Below are 14529 nucleotides of genomic sequence, written 5' to 3'. Positions count from 1 at the left end.
TTGAACAGATAGTTCAGTCTGTTCACGTCTGTCTCTTTCACTCAGAATTACGTTTTCACATTCATGGATTCAATCAGTTTTCTTGTGAAACTCTTCTAATGTGACTTTTACATCACCCTGTCTACCTTGCATCATTCTGCTCATCCTCCCTGAGTTCCATTCCACTGTACCCCTTTTTGATTCACACCTGCTGTTTTGCACCCTTCTCCAATTAAGCATATTATTATGTGCCATCACTCTAAAGAAAGTGCGAGAAACGTTAGAATAAAAACATGATGAAATTATAAATAGACTCTTTAAAATATAAAAATAATGTAAATGCAAGAAATGCAACAATGTCTTGAAGGTTTTTAAGGATAAAATAATAAATTGGATAAACATCTAGGTCATAGATCAGGCTCTGACGTCTCTGTGTGAGAGAAAGATAAAAATCAGAGAGGGAGGACAGACTTATCTGCTCAAAACATTAAATTCTAGCCTGGACTCAGTCTGGTAAGGAGCTGGTAGAGCTTGATTTCAAAGACGAGACTCACAGGGTCAGCGTCAATAGGTTAGAACCCAGTAGATAACTACAGATGTGACCCAAATAACTCCAAGCACCGTTTTCTGTTTTTCAATTTGTCGTCCGTGAAACCTGTCATGCCATCGAACAAACTCTCCAATAAGCAATTTTTTTCACACTTTTGTCTAAAAAATCATAGGATAAATGTTGTACTTACATTCACTTTCTTAATCATCCAAGGCATCTCCGAATATATCTTGACTGTTATGGTAGCAGAAAAGTGCTGCTGGATTATGGGTAATTCTGCCACTGAGAGTGACGCATTGCAAAGTCCCATCTCCCGTGCTGTGATTGGTCCGGTCTGTTTTGGGCCGGAGGGATGGATCCTTTCCAGACTGATTTATGCCCCGTGTAAATCAGTCTACCAGCTGCCCCCACACCACCGCTTGTGCTTATTCTACGCCGCTTCTCTCACCAGAAGGTGGCAGCAGCAGCAGCAGCTCTGACCTCAACCGCACACAAAAAACTGGCTAGATTAGCAGCTGTAAAGAACTTTTTTTATCCACAGTCTTTATAGAAAAAACTTCACAGCCTTCAATGTATTGAATCCGGTGTTTCCCTCTCCCCTCGCTCCACTGTCGGCTGATTGACTGCCCACACCCACGGCCAATCACTGACTAGCAGTCTGCTCAAGAATGGCTTCTACTCTACTTGACAACCACTCTACTACCTTCTGAGTAGGGTTTAAAAAAAACAGCTTAGTAGGAGACAAAAAAGACCAGTGAAAAACTCTTAAAGGAACCACATGTTTTTCCTGCCTGTTTCCAGTAACAGCTTTACTCTGAATATCAGGATGTTGACTTTCTCTCTTGGTTCTTTACTTTCATGACTCAGATTTTATTGAAATGTTGCCAGTTTTTCTCCAGCATTGAACTGTATCCGTTTCTGGTGGCTTCTATATTTTAAAGAATTTTTAGATTAAAATGTTAAATGTTTCTTTTGAACATTTGCTGCTGTTCTACTTTGTTTTTTTAGTGTAAAATAAACTGACTTTATGCTGTATTTTATACATTTCCTGCAAATTCACTTGCTTCGCTCAATTTTTATTATTTCAATAAAACTCTGATGCTTATTTCAATAAAACATTTTTTTGTTTTTATCTCAACACTATTTCTGAAGTTGAATAAATCAGCAGCAGAAACAAAAAGCAATGATTAAATATTTAGGTTCCATCTTTCCAAACCTTGAAAATATGTTGATGAGAGTATGGGGGATTGGAAAGTTCTAGAACTAGTAAAAAGAGGACAGCTGGACTCTAGTTGAACTTTTGTTATAACCAATCAAAATGCTGTGGATTTAGTTTTTTGTGTAATGCAGCTGTACCTAGTTTGACCACTAGAGGCCTCCCTCTTTTCTTTTGACATTTTTGTTATCGGTCTTTTGGACTTCCTTTTTTTTCTCTTCATGATACATACTGAAGCTGTTGTTACCGTGGTTGGTTGAAAGCAGCGCCATAGAGATTGAAAAGAGTTGCGACACTCTTTGATGTCACCGCCAGGGCAGTCACGTGGTTCATGTAGACCGCTATAGTTCCAAAACATACGCTGGCTGTCATTTTCTTCTATGGGACAGACAGCAGCAATTGCGTTATTTAACGGTTAATACATATATAAACATACACCCTACTACTTTTTCAGCTGTTATTGCATGATTACATATTTGTTAATGTCATTTTTCCATTTTGAGAGGCAGGGTGACAACAAAAAGCTGTATATTACTTAGATACGTTTTACATTTTTGGGGGGAAAAGCTTATGTTCATGTTCGTATGAACAGGAGTACAGGCTAGAACGGCTCTAACTTAAGTTTTCTTTTCCATATCATTCATGTGATGACAGATGTCTCATGATTTTCATTTTATGGTGACTGGGCTGTATTATTGATTACCGTGATTTTGCTTATAAATTCCCATTCAGCCATTAGCTTACCTTCGTGGTAGCGTTAGGTCTGCCGTGGTCCATTCAGCATTCACCTAGCAGCTAGCTCACTTCTGATAAGTGGTCACCCCCAGACCACAACGTGAAACATGATCATGTTAAGACTAAGAATATAATTTTAAGATTAAGCCATTCACATATTATCAAAAGCATTATGCTTATATGTTTGGGTCTATAGGTAAGTGCAGAGCTATTAAGATTTTTCTCTACGTCTCTGGGTTAATGCACAGAGTAAGAGTAAGGTTAGCTGCAGAGAGTGATGGAGAAACAGTGACAGGCAACACTCCCATTGGACTCCGTTGTTGCTTTTTGCTTTTTTGAGAAAGAATAGTCCATTCAGCATTTACACCCACTTTTTCTGATGAGGCACGAGTTGGCCACACAACATTGATAATTTTAATACTAAGCCATGCACAAAGAATCAAATATATTAAATAATAACAACTCATTAAGCTTGGATGAAAGATTCAAATATTGTTTAATAAAAAATACTGAGTGAGACAACAAGATGTGTGTGTGTGTGTAAATGTGTGTATCTAACTGGAAAAACAAGAACAAAGTGAAGGAACAGGGAGGAATATTATAAATACATTTAAAAAAAATAAATCCTCCACATACATCAGGCTTCAGAGTGCATCAGGGCTGAAGGGAAGGACAACAATAATAATAAAGGTATCTGGCATAAGATAAAAATGAACAATGTGGAACAAAAAAAAAGGGAACAAGCATGAATAATAAACATACGTACTGTATGTGTGAACAAGAACAACAAATGTGTAAACAGGCGTTAAGAACAGGTATCGTAACCATTTTTTTTTGGGGTGCTCCACTGAAACCTGTGATGGCCACAAAAACGATACTGCTGGTCCAGCAAGATCTGTTGAGACAGAGGCACAAATATGTTCATTAAAGCCAGTTCATTCAGGACTGCCTAGAAAAATACTTTCTCTTGCATACATCAGACTCACACCTGTAGAGTTCCAGTAAGCACTATGGCCAGTCACTGTAGGGCAGTTCCTCTCAACAACGCATACTAACATCCTCTTCATCTGAGTCCTGGACACTAAAAATATTCCCCATTTAATGTAATTCAAGGATAGACTACACTCCTAATGAGACATTACATTCATATTAATACATCCAGCTTCAGGGATTCTCTGAGGATTTGCATACAGAATGTAGATAATCTAAAAATTTCTACCAAATTAACCATTGCCAGTAGATGAGTTTATACATTTTTTTGGTTTCTGATTGTGGCAGATGATTTGATTCACATTACAGTAATTTTTCGCTTTAATTTGTTTTCTATAGGAGTGTAGTGTACCCTTTTATTGAAGATAACAGTAGGTGCAAATGCAAAATACATATAACAGCAACATTACCTTGTTATTGTTACAGAGGTTGAGGGAGAAATTGAGGTGGATTTTGAGGGCAAGGAAAGGGACATGACAGGAGACAGAGAGAGCGACCAAGAGGCTACTTTACCAGGGGCAGGTGATCCAGGGATGTGTGTGCCGAGGGCCAGTCAGTCAGGAGCCCGCAACGATGAACCAACTTTGCCAGGGCCAGGTGCTCCAGGGACCAGACTGCCAGGGTCTAATAGTGCAATTGTGGAGGACCTAATAAGGCAACTTAAAATGGAGAAGTTAATGAGAAGGAGAGCAGAGAGGGCTCTAGCACAGCAAAAAAGAATGAATTTGGCGCTAAGAAAGAGGAACAATTTAGTTAATCAGAAGTTCACCCAAATGTTTAACAGAGACCAAATGACAGCCCTTGGACAGGAAAAGAAGAGAGGAATACGGTGGGGAAAGGAGACAAAAAAGCTATAAAAATAAGATTTACCACTGGCACCACCGGTTATAAAACCCTCCAGAAAATGCAAATTCCACTGCCTAACATCCGCACGCTGCAAAGGAGGATGCAACATGTAAAGCTGGAGCCGGGAGTTTTGGGGGAAGTGTTTGAGATGCTGAGGCTGAAGGCAGGTGGCATGAGTGAAATGTAGAGAGAGTGTGTGCTTACCTTAGATGAAATGTCCATTACTCCAGGCGTGGAGGTCCATCTGGGAACGGGGAGGCCATTTGGCAACATCACGCTGCCTGACCACCAAGGACAAGCGACACATGCACTGGTGTTTATGCTGGCTGGAGCTACAACGCGATGGAAACAAGTCGTGGCTTAATAATGTCAGGGTTCTCTGTGTTTTGGCTGCTCTAACTCTACTCCTCAGGTGTGTCTAGTTGGCTGAGGAGGCGTGGTCCACACCTGCAGCTCGTTGCAGGCGGCTTCCTCTGGCGTCTTAAGCAGAGCGCTGACAGATGGAAGACGCCGGAGCCTTAACCAGTCGTGATTTTGGTGCTTGGATGCACTCACCTGTCTTGACGTCTCGTCCGAAGAAACAGACCAGCGGAACCTGCCTGCTCAGATTTTGCTCTGGCGCTCCCCTCATACTTCCTGGAAGTTACCCAGCGAGGCCTGAGATCCCCTCTCCCGGGTTCTGTTGGTTCTGTGTTCACTCTGGTCAATCCATCTGTCAACCGTTGCCGATGAGGCTCGCTCAGGATTCCTCGCCAGCTACATCAGCCGCCCTCAGCCACTAGCCGCCTATCTCCAGCAGAGTAGTATCATAGAGTTCTCCTGACGCTACTTCTTCCCGGTTAGGTCCGCCCAGCCTAATGGTAAGCAGCGCTACTTCTAGCAATTCTCCGGGTTCTTCCTTCAGAGTACTCACTCACTCTCTCTTGCAGACTTTCCAGCCGTGACGTTCTGACCCAGCCGATTCAACTGTAGTTCCGTCCGTAGACCTGCCTGTTTTCCAAATAAATTATCTTAAAACTGTGCATTGCCTCCCGTTCGTATCTGCATGTGGGCTCGTCACCTGAAAACCATGACAAATAATAATTCAAAAGAGGTAGCTATTTAATCAACTTACGCCTGGATATAACGTTAGTGCTACCTTTACAGAGGGCGAAGTCAAGCTAACAAAAATAGCAGGCAATCGGTGGTCTACCAAGATAATATATATATATATATATATATATATATATATAATTACGCTGTGTACATACAAATAAAGATCAGTATATGCATCATAAAGGACCTCTGATAAAATATAGACAGTTGACAGTTCAAAATAGGTAGCTATTTAATCAATTTACCCCTGGATATAACGTTACCTTCACAGAAGGCAAGTCAAGCTAACAAACTAGCAGGCAATCGGTCGTCTACCAAGATAAAAAATATATATATAATTACGCTGTGTACATACAACAAAAGATCAGAATATGCATCATAAATGGCCTATGATACAATATAGACAGTTGACAATTCAAAACAGGTAGCTATTTAATCAACTTACCTCAGAAGTTACTCGAGAGTCAGCAATGGAAGTGAATGATGTCCGACGCCATAGAATGGCTTTTTGGAACTATGCGAGGCTGCATACCCCGGAAGTGGGCGGCAAACAGCGTACAACGGAGTCCAATGGGAGTGTCGCGACTCTTTTTAGCTCTATGGCTCTGGTTGAAAGGCAAGATATTTCAAAGCTAAAGTGATCCCCCTCCCATTCGGAGCTGCAAGCGGGCAAAGTGGTCAGTAGACTATAATTCTACAGCTTTATTTTAGTTTTTATTCACTGACTGTGTGGATGTAAATTCATTGTTCTGTTTATTGTCTGTTTGTAGTTCTACGGTGGTCTATGGTGCATCCTGTTGCTAGCTGTGCTGGCAAAAACATCCGAAACATATAACTCAACTTAATATGGGGCGCCCTGAGTTCTTATCATTAAGTGGTGATAAAACTGCAGTCGTTGTTGTTGGATTTGTTATGAGTACCCTTGTAAATATTCTGCACAAATATATATATTTTTTAACCCAGTAGGAATATCACGATGAAATAATGAATTGCAAAAGGAAATGTCTTTTTACTAAAAAATAAGGGTTAAATGAAATTACAGAATTTAAATAAATGCAAAACACACTTCACTGTGTTTCTCAATGAATCAAAATGCTCACTCAAAAGAGTGAGGTCAAAGCTCAAATAAATTCACAGTGCTCCTAAAGCACTGCACATTTAAAATGAATGTATCTTAACACAAATACCCTTAACACTGAAAAAAATACCCTTCAGCGCTTCCAATTCAAACAGTGTCCATCAGTCACTTTCAATGACATGAACAAACATTCAATTCAAATACAAAAACAAAATACCCATTAAATGTTATGAGCTATGCCGGCTTTCATCATAACTAAACCCAGAAAATTACCCCGTTGCAGGCCTGTACGTCGCTTGGGTGCGTTGGGGCCTGGAAACTAAACACTGGCCGCTTCACGCAAAGAGCAAATAAAAAAAACTGAGTTCGGTACCTGAATGCAGCACAGAAGCGAAAAGTAACGCTCACGCGCTCACTGCGCGCTCACGTAACTAGGGCGCGGACCCGTCGTGGCTCGTAGCTGTGTGAAGCTGACACCCCACCCACGTCAAAAAATTCAGCAAATAGTCTGAATGGTTAGTGCTCCGTTTGTGCAGGTTTGTGCCGTTGAAATTTTCGTTTGTGCAGTTTTGGTTTCTGAGATATTAAAAATTATTTTTTAGGTCATCTAGAGTTTACCATCCACCCATATCGCTCCAAAACAAACCAAAGTGGGCTAGTTCGTTAGTGCTCCGTTTGTGCAGGTTTGTGCCGTTGAAATTTTCGTTTGTGCTACTTTGGTTTCGGAGATATTATGAATTTTAATTTCAGACGATGACGTCATCCAAGCCCCCCGCTTCAAAACAAAGCGCTAAGTTTTTCTTTCTTTGCTGGTGCTGAGCTGGATCCAAAACAAACCACGGTAGGCTACTTTTTTAGTGCTCCGTTTGTGCAGGTTTGTGCCGTTGAAATTAGCGTTTGTGCTGCTTTGGTTTTGAAGATATTAAAGAATATTTGTTAAGGTCATCCAGAGTTCACCATCCCCCCCATTTTGCTTCGAATCCGACCAAACTGGTCTACTTTTTTTGTGCTTTGTTTGTGCAGGTTTGTGCCGTTAAAATTGGCGTTTGTGCTGCTTTGGTTTCGGAGATATTATGAATTTTATTTCGACAGTGGAAGTCATCAGAGCCCGACACTGCAAAATGAACTGGAGCTCTTCGTTTTTTTTAAAGCTTGATTCATAATTCACAAGTCTTATATAACCAGGGCAATAGCAACCATATTTTTTTTCAATTATCAACGACAACCTTGGAGTAAACTCAAATGTTTAATTAAGATTTGCAGCCCAATAGTTTTTGCGGAGCGCTACGTTTTTTGTGCTGAGCTCAATACAAAACAAACCAAATTGGTCTATTTTTTTAGGCTTTTCTAATTCAATCTATATGCTTTATACTTTCAGCTGATAACACAGTCAATATGTTCATAGTTGAACAATATTTCCCACTTCATGCATAAAGCTAGTAAAAATTGGAGTGGTCCTTCAGCCTAATTAAAGGTTTAGTTTAGGTGGACAAAGGAACGTTTTAGGAGATTGTTCCTTACAGTGTTGTTCGATTTTAGAGGCTAACCGTGTGATTATTTGTTTTTGGCAGGTTTTTTGCTATTGTTTTTAGTTTGGGTATGTTTTCTGCGTTATATAAGCCTGTATACTTTAATTGCCTTATTGTTTGGTGCAGACATCCACCCTGATAAAACAAGGCGGAAGTTTCCCAGACTGGTTCCCAAGTAGCACACGGAAGCATTCGTTGATGTACGTCTTCAGATCAGGGTAAGGAGTGAAGGCCTTCACCAATGCACCAAGAATAGCCAGAGAAAAGTCACTCACGGCTTCCTTTGGTACAGCAGCACCCGTACGAAGCCATTCTGTCAGCCATGTTGCAATAGCATTAATGTCGTGTCTCTCTGACAGCATTTGCACAACTGGGACTGAGGAATTGTCCCCTGTCAGAACGCCCTGATAAAGGAAGATGTGGCCAGATGTACCATTTGGTCTCACAAGTCTTTTCACAACCGAGCCTGTTGCATCAAAGCAAACTACAGAGGGGCATTTTTTGGACAATGCTCTATACACATGGAGCTGAGTTGGACTCCAATAGTGGCAGAAGAACTTGTCTAGACCAATGTCTCTTATACAACCACTGTGAGGTGTGCTATATTTTAGCAATTGCAAAGACAAAATTGGATCTTTGTCACCTAATTCCAAATCTCTTCTCTCTTGCTTTGCTTTTCGTAGGGTCGCCAATTTTGGTAGGTGACTTGGCTCAGGATCTCCAATATCCATCAAATCTGATGCCTTCGCTGACCTCCATACAGCCGGCTCCATCCTGCCCTCACACAGCTCTTTTGAAATCTGTGCACGAAGGTCTCCAGACATGAACCTCTTGGAACGGCCAGTGTGCAGGGAGATATCAGTGTCTTCGATGGAACACTCGAGAACCATTGGGCTGTTGACTGTTGGTTCTCTGGCACATGTCATTTTAACATGGCCTTGACACTCTTTACAGAAGCCCTTAATGTCTATGTAGTTGCTGGTTCTAGATGAATAAACTTTTGCTCTCTGGAACACAAATGTGCATGTACTTTTAACTTTTTTCCAGATCAGGTGGTTGATTACATGACTCCAAGTGCCTGGCTTCAAAATCAGATATTCCCTTTTGCCGGATGATGAAAACTTGTCATTGTATTGTACTTTTTCAGGTACAAATTTCATCCATTCCTCAAAAGGGACTTCAAGCTGAAAAACTGAGCAGCTGTCCAGTCCAGGAGAAATGGAGCCAGAATCAAACTCTGTGTCCACACTGCTCTCAGGATCAGTTTCCTGCTCATTGATCTCCAAACATGACCAGATGTTGTGTCTGTTTAACTTTACAAAAGTGTACAGGGCTTTTGGAGACATCTTATTTTCCAGCTGCTGACTTAGTTCTCTCCAAATAGTGGCAGCTGGAGTGGCTATTTTGCCTCTTTTGAAGTGCAGAGAACTGCAAAAAGGGAATCCCTGTCTACGGTTGGCTGTCGAGGCATCTAGTTAAAGAATAAAAAGACTGATTAGCATTAAATCAAACATGCTGGCCTATAATATCTGTCATGCCATGAAAAATTAATATTATAGAATTGTTACAACTCGAAACCTTAGTCGTCTTACGTAATTCTAGATTGCATTTATGCATTTTTACTACTTGTTAATGTTCAATTAAAGTATCAGTTCAACTTTAAAAATGTGTCTTAGCTCTGGAGTCTACAGATGTGCCTAATCACCTAATCATTGTGAAGCCTTGCAGAATGTTTCAAGAAATTCAAGTCTGGACTTAAAATGTAATTGAATTGTGGATTTCCAGAAATATGCATTGCAGTGTATGAAATTAACTTCCTGATCCCCTGGCCAAGTTAGCTAAATATGACATAGTTGTCATGTGCAAGTGTGACTAAAAATAACTTATTTGGTGCTAGGATTTACTCCCATGTGGCAGCTAGCCCTGTATGTATGGCATTTAACCAAGAATATCCCACTATTTATTCTCTTACCTTGTTCCAAAAATCTCATTTGACAGATGTCCAAAAAATTCCAAGAATGTCAATTTTAAGCCAAAAAATAAATAAATAAGACTGTTCAAAGTTTTAAAGGCTAATGCTCTTGCCGCCTAGACAAGATCACTGGCTCACTGGGTGGCGTCACTCCCTATGGCATTGCGTGAGGACTTCATATATAAACTTGCAGAATCTTAAAAAAAAAAAAAAAAAAAAAAAAAAAAAAAGAATCTTCACGACTTTATATATCAAATTTGCCAAACGCTTAATGCCGTTCTAAAAATTCTTACATTTAAGGTGAGAAATTGCAAATTAAGATTTGAAGCATTTCAAATGTTAAACAAAAGTAAATTACTTGGTTCAATTGAACCAAATTACTTAGTTCAATTGCCTACGTGCTGTGCACTTCCGTTTTTTTCATTGGCTTTTTTTTACCCGTTTGCTGCCGAATATGCGGAAAATAACTGTCCACGATGTGAATAGGATTATCAAAACCACCTTAAAAAAAGCCCAGTTATTTTAAAATACAATATAAGTAACAGGTAAAATAGTTTCAGAAGTTATAAGCATATCATAACGGTTGCAGATCGTGAGGTTTTGAGCAAGGCGTGTGTATAGGCAGGTGCTTCCCCCCTTCATTTCTGAGAGGATAATATTAAATTACTTTGGAGAAAGGTAAATGTATTGGTGTTACTTGATATTGCTGCCTAAAGTAAGGTTCTTTAAATGAGACAGAATAAATCGTAATATTTATTAAAGGAATAAAGTACAAAACAATAAGACATTTTACAATAGCAGCTTAAATAACATGCATGACAAAAGAAAAATACAAAATTAATAACTGCTTTTCTTGAGAAAAGTGAGACCAAACGGTAGATCTGACCACATCTTTTTACACCAATGAAGAACATCATTAAGGACGCCAGCCATCCTGCACATGGACTGTTCCAGCCTCTCCCCTCAGTCAGGAGGCTGAGATCCATGAGATGGGACTCGTGGTGAAACTGCCTTCATGTGTCGACTTCATGGCTTGCTGTTGTTGAATAATCACTTTTCTTTCCGTGTGCCAACCAAGCCACTATATAAAATAAGCATACTTCTAACAGCGGAAACTAAAAAAAACAAAACAATATAAACACGTTTCCCAAGAGATCTTTGTCAATAAGCAGGAATATATAAATAATTTAATAAGAACGCTGTAGGGGGGAAAACAGGCTCGGTAAATGACACAACTTCATAGTAATGTTACTAGTTTATCAGTAGAAATATATCAAAAAGACATACGTTTTTTCCAATTTTGGCAATAACATATGATTTACCTTTGTCCCAGACTAAATTGCTGACAAGAATTTACAGGCTCAAAAACAGCGTGAAACAGCAGCAGCAGGTGAAATTTATGCACGTGTAATCAATTCAGGTGGTCAGGTGATCACCTGAAAGTATAAAGCATACAGTTTGAATCGGAAACCAAAGCAGCACAACGGCTCATTTTAACGGCACAAACCTGCACAAACGAAGCACTAAAAAAGTAGCCTACTTTGGTTTTTGATCCAGCTCAGCACCAGCAAAGAAAGTAAACTTAGCGCTTTGTTTTGAAGCGGCGGGCTGGGATGACGTCATCGGCTGAAAGTAAATTTCATAATATCTCCGAAACCAAAGTAGCACAAACGAAAATTTCAACGGCACAAACCTGCACAAACGGAGCACTAACCATTCAGACTATTTGCTGAATTTTTTGACGTGGGTGGGGTGTCAGCTTCACACAGCTGTGGCTCGTTCCTCAGCACGTGCCTCCTGCATGGACTCCCGCAGCACTAAATCTCCTGGTTCCCACCGTGAAGTTGGTCTCAGCCGTCTTATCCAAACGAACCACAACTTCTCCGATGTTCAGGATGATTTAAACCTTACAGTTCCCAATCACAGCCGTCGGGTAGCTCACCAACACTGTAGCCAACTCTCCTCGCTGTCTCGGAACCTGGCGCGCTCTCGCGCTGGTCGCGTGCGGTTTTTTCACACAGGTCTAACTTGTAGCTTCTCGAACAGACCGAGAAGAAAGTGTCCCGGAGCACCTTACTAAAGTCCACTGCAATATAAGTGTCCTAGCCGAACGCTTGGCTGCAGCTGCTTTCCCATAGCCTGGAAAAGTATGGATTTAGCTTATGCTACCTGGGAGAAACAACCGAGCTGACTGTCTCCTTCACCATCCTCCGACCAACTCTCTTCTTCTTCTTCCTCTTCTTCTTGTTCTGCCGCAATTCTGTGGTCGGTATTTTTCTTGACCAATCAAAAATTAATCAAATAATCCAGCAATTATTGCAAACAAAAATAAAATACAACATGTATAAAACAAAAACATTAAACATAAGAATATTACTAATGCTTAGAAATTGTTTTTAAAACATTTTTAAACATTTCAACTTATTTAAACTATTAAACCTTAATGAACTAAAACCATCCCATTTATTAACATAAATCCAAAATATAGCATAGGGCTACAAGTGCATCAATAAAGAAACCATCTGTAGTTAAAGAACCGGAGTCCTCGGATGCTTGAATGGGCGGCATAACCAAGCTTGAGCCTTGTTTTTTACTAACACTGGAGAACCTCCCAATTAGGGCTGGATGATAATTCAATAACAACATATATATTGATCGATCAATGATGGGGGAAAAAAAGTCAATAAAAAGTTCAGTGGAACAGTTCTCCTTCCTTTTGCATTCTAGCCAATCATGCATGTTTTACTATTGTCATTCATCCTTCCAACCAACCCAGGAATATTTTGCCCCCAAGCTCTGCCCCCTTCAAAGAGTTTAGAGAGAACCCAATCTAATTTATTTTTAAAATCTTACAGTTTTGGTAAAACGTTGGTTGAATAAAGGGTTGATTTTGAATGCAGTGTTTGTGTCTGTATCTAAAAATAGGTTGCTAAGCAACAACATAAAATGGTGAGGGCTGCACTGAAAATATGTTTATTTGTTGATAATTATCAACATTGATCAATTAGATTTTTATTTTATCAATATGCTTTTTCCCCCTCCTAATGATATCAAGGGGGATTAATGTTTAGCTTTGAGAAATGAGCTCTTGACTGAAGTAAGTGGCTCAGTGCCACTGTCTCACCATCACTAGTGTTACCTCTTCAGGGGTCCGTTCTTCGTACGTCGCTAACTCAGTTAGCAGGATTTCATTGTTGACGATTTGGCATGATCTTGGATCGTTTGGTTCTTCGAAAGACATCCTGCACTTGTTGTCATAGCAACATGTGTGCCAGCTTAAGCCTGCTCGAGAGCAGGCTTATTTCATGTAAACAAGATTAGATCACGGCTGTATAAGCGGAGGAGATAGGGAAGTCTGTCGTAGCCATGTCCATTTTTACGACAGCAACTTGTTGCGGAAGGTGCAAGAATAATTTGCAGAGTTTTTCGAATTAATCGCGTATTGCGCAATAGACAGGATCCTTTAGCGCAGCGCGACAGTGTAATTGTAGAGAGATTTTTCTTGGTGGCTGTTATAAACAGACAAACACGTCATTTAACAGTGGCTTTTAAAGAGGAAAAAGTGGTGTTAGAGCCATAAATCTAAAATATTTAAGTTATTTGTATGATGGTTTGCTTTTTATTTTTTATCATATTCAGTAAGAAGATTTGTTCGGGCCATTTTATTGTGAAGTTTAGTTTTATTTTGAAAGGCTTGCTTCCTGTCGAGCCGTATATTGTATTAGAAAAAAACTATGGATGATTTATCTAGCCACGGAGCAATACAGTTTTACCGTGTAAACTGTGGATGACTTGGAAAAGGAAAATTTTCATTTTTTATGGATAAAGATTTTTTTTGTTAAAATTCCCAGTTTGCACGTGTCCTTTACTTCCCGTCTCTAAGGAATGACACTGAAATTTGGATCTCTTGACATAACAAGTGCCTTTTTAAAATAAAGTATAATAATTAAAGGCTACCATTTTGTAGAATATTCTTGTATTTCACTTTTACTTGTCTCCATGTTCTAGTGGGTCCCGTGGAGGCTCAGATATAAAAGAACAAAGTAAATATCAAATTATTCAAATACAAAAATTCATACTGTAGAAAGTGATAGAAACATCTACCATGGACAGTATTTACGCATTAATTTGTCTGCTGCTGTTTGCCAGCCCTCTCTCCTGGCTTTAACAGACTTTGAGGTGTTTTAATTAATGACTCAAATTCGGCATAACCTTCCATTAAAAGCTCGTGTTCTGCTGGGAGAAAAACTGTGGGCGTTCTTTGGCCATGCTGAACAGCCAATAGCAGCGTTGCTGATCAATGTTTCTACTCTCGATTTCCCCTTTTAAACAAACACATGAACGCGCAGTTGTCTCAGATAACTCAATCCAGCCATACTAATCGTAAACAACAGGTGTGTTTGAAGAACCCAATTAGCCGGATCAGGATTAGCCGGATTAAATCATCTTGGATGTCTCATTTGATCTTGGATGTTTTAAGCAACGTACGAAGAACGGACCCCAGGACTGAGTTCTGCTGCCATATAGGAAAATATCTGC

At 39.8% G+C, this 14529-nt stretch overlaps 1 long non-coding RNA gene across 2 annotated transcripts; it reads right to left on the bottom strand.

Moving 5' to 3' along the window:
- Positions 1-3316: 3316 nt before the first annotated feature.
- On the bottom strand, positions 3317-6046 carry LOC118557118. Of its 2 annotated transcripts, XR_004927610.1 has the most exons (5): positions 5857-6046; positions 4521-4648; positions 3984-4404; positions 3469-3561; positions 3317-3375 (listed from the first exon to the last, which is right to left on the bottom strand). It is a non-coding gene; the product is annotated as an uncharacterized LOC118557118 (long non-coding RNA). The 2 variants fall into 2 exon arrangements; XR_004927609.1 differs by lacking the exons at positions 4521-4648; positions 5857-6046 and having other exon boundaries at positions 3984-4513.
- Positions 6047-14529: the final 8483 nt, after the last annotated feature.

Source organism: Fundulus heteroclitus, chromosome 22 (assembly GCF_011125445.2).
Source record: "Fundulus heteroclitus isolate FHET01 chromosome 22, MU-UCD_Fhet_4.1, whole genome shotgun sequence".
In the NCBI taxonomy this organism is placed as follows: domain Eukaryota; kingdom Metazoa; phylum Chordata; class Actinopteri; order Cyprinodontiformes; family Fundulidae; genus Fundulus; species Fundulus heteroclitus.
Note: the sequence above shows the minus strand (reverse complement) of the source record. Positions and strands in the feature narration are given on the sequence as shown.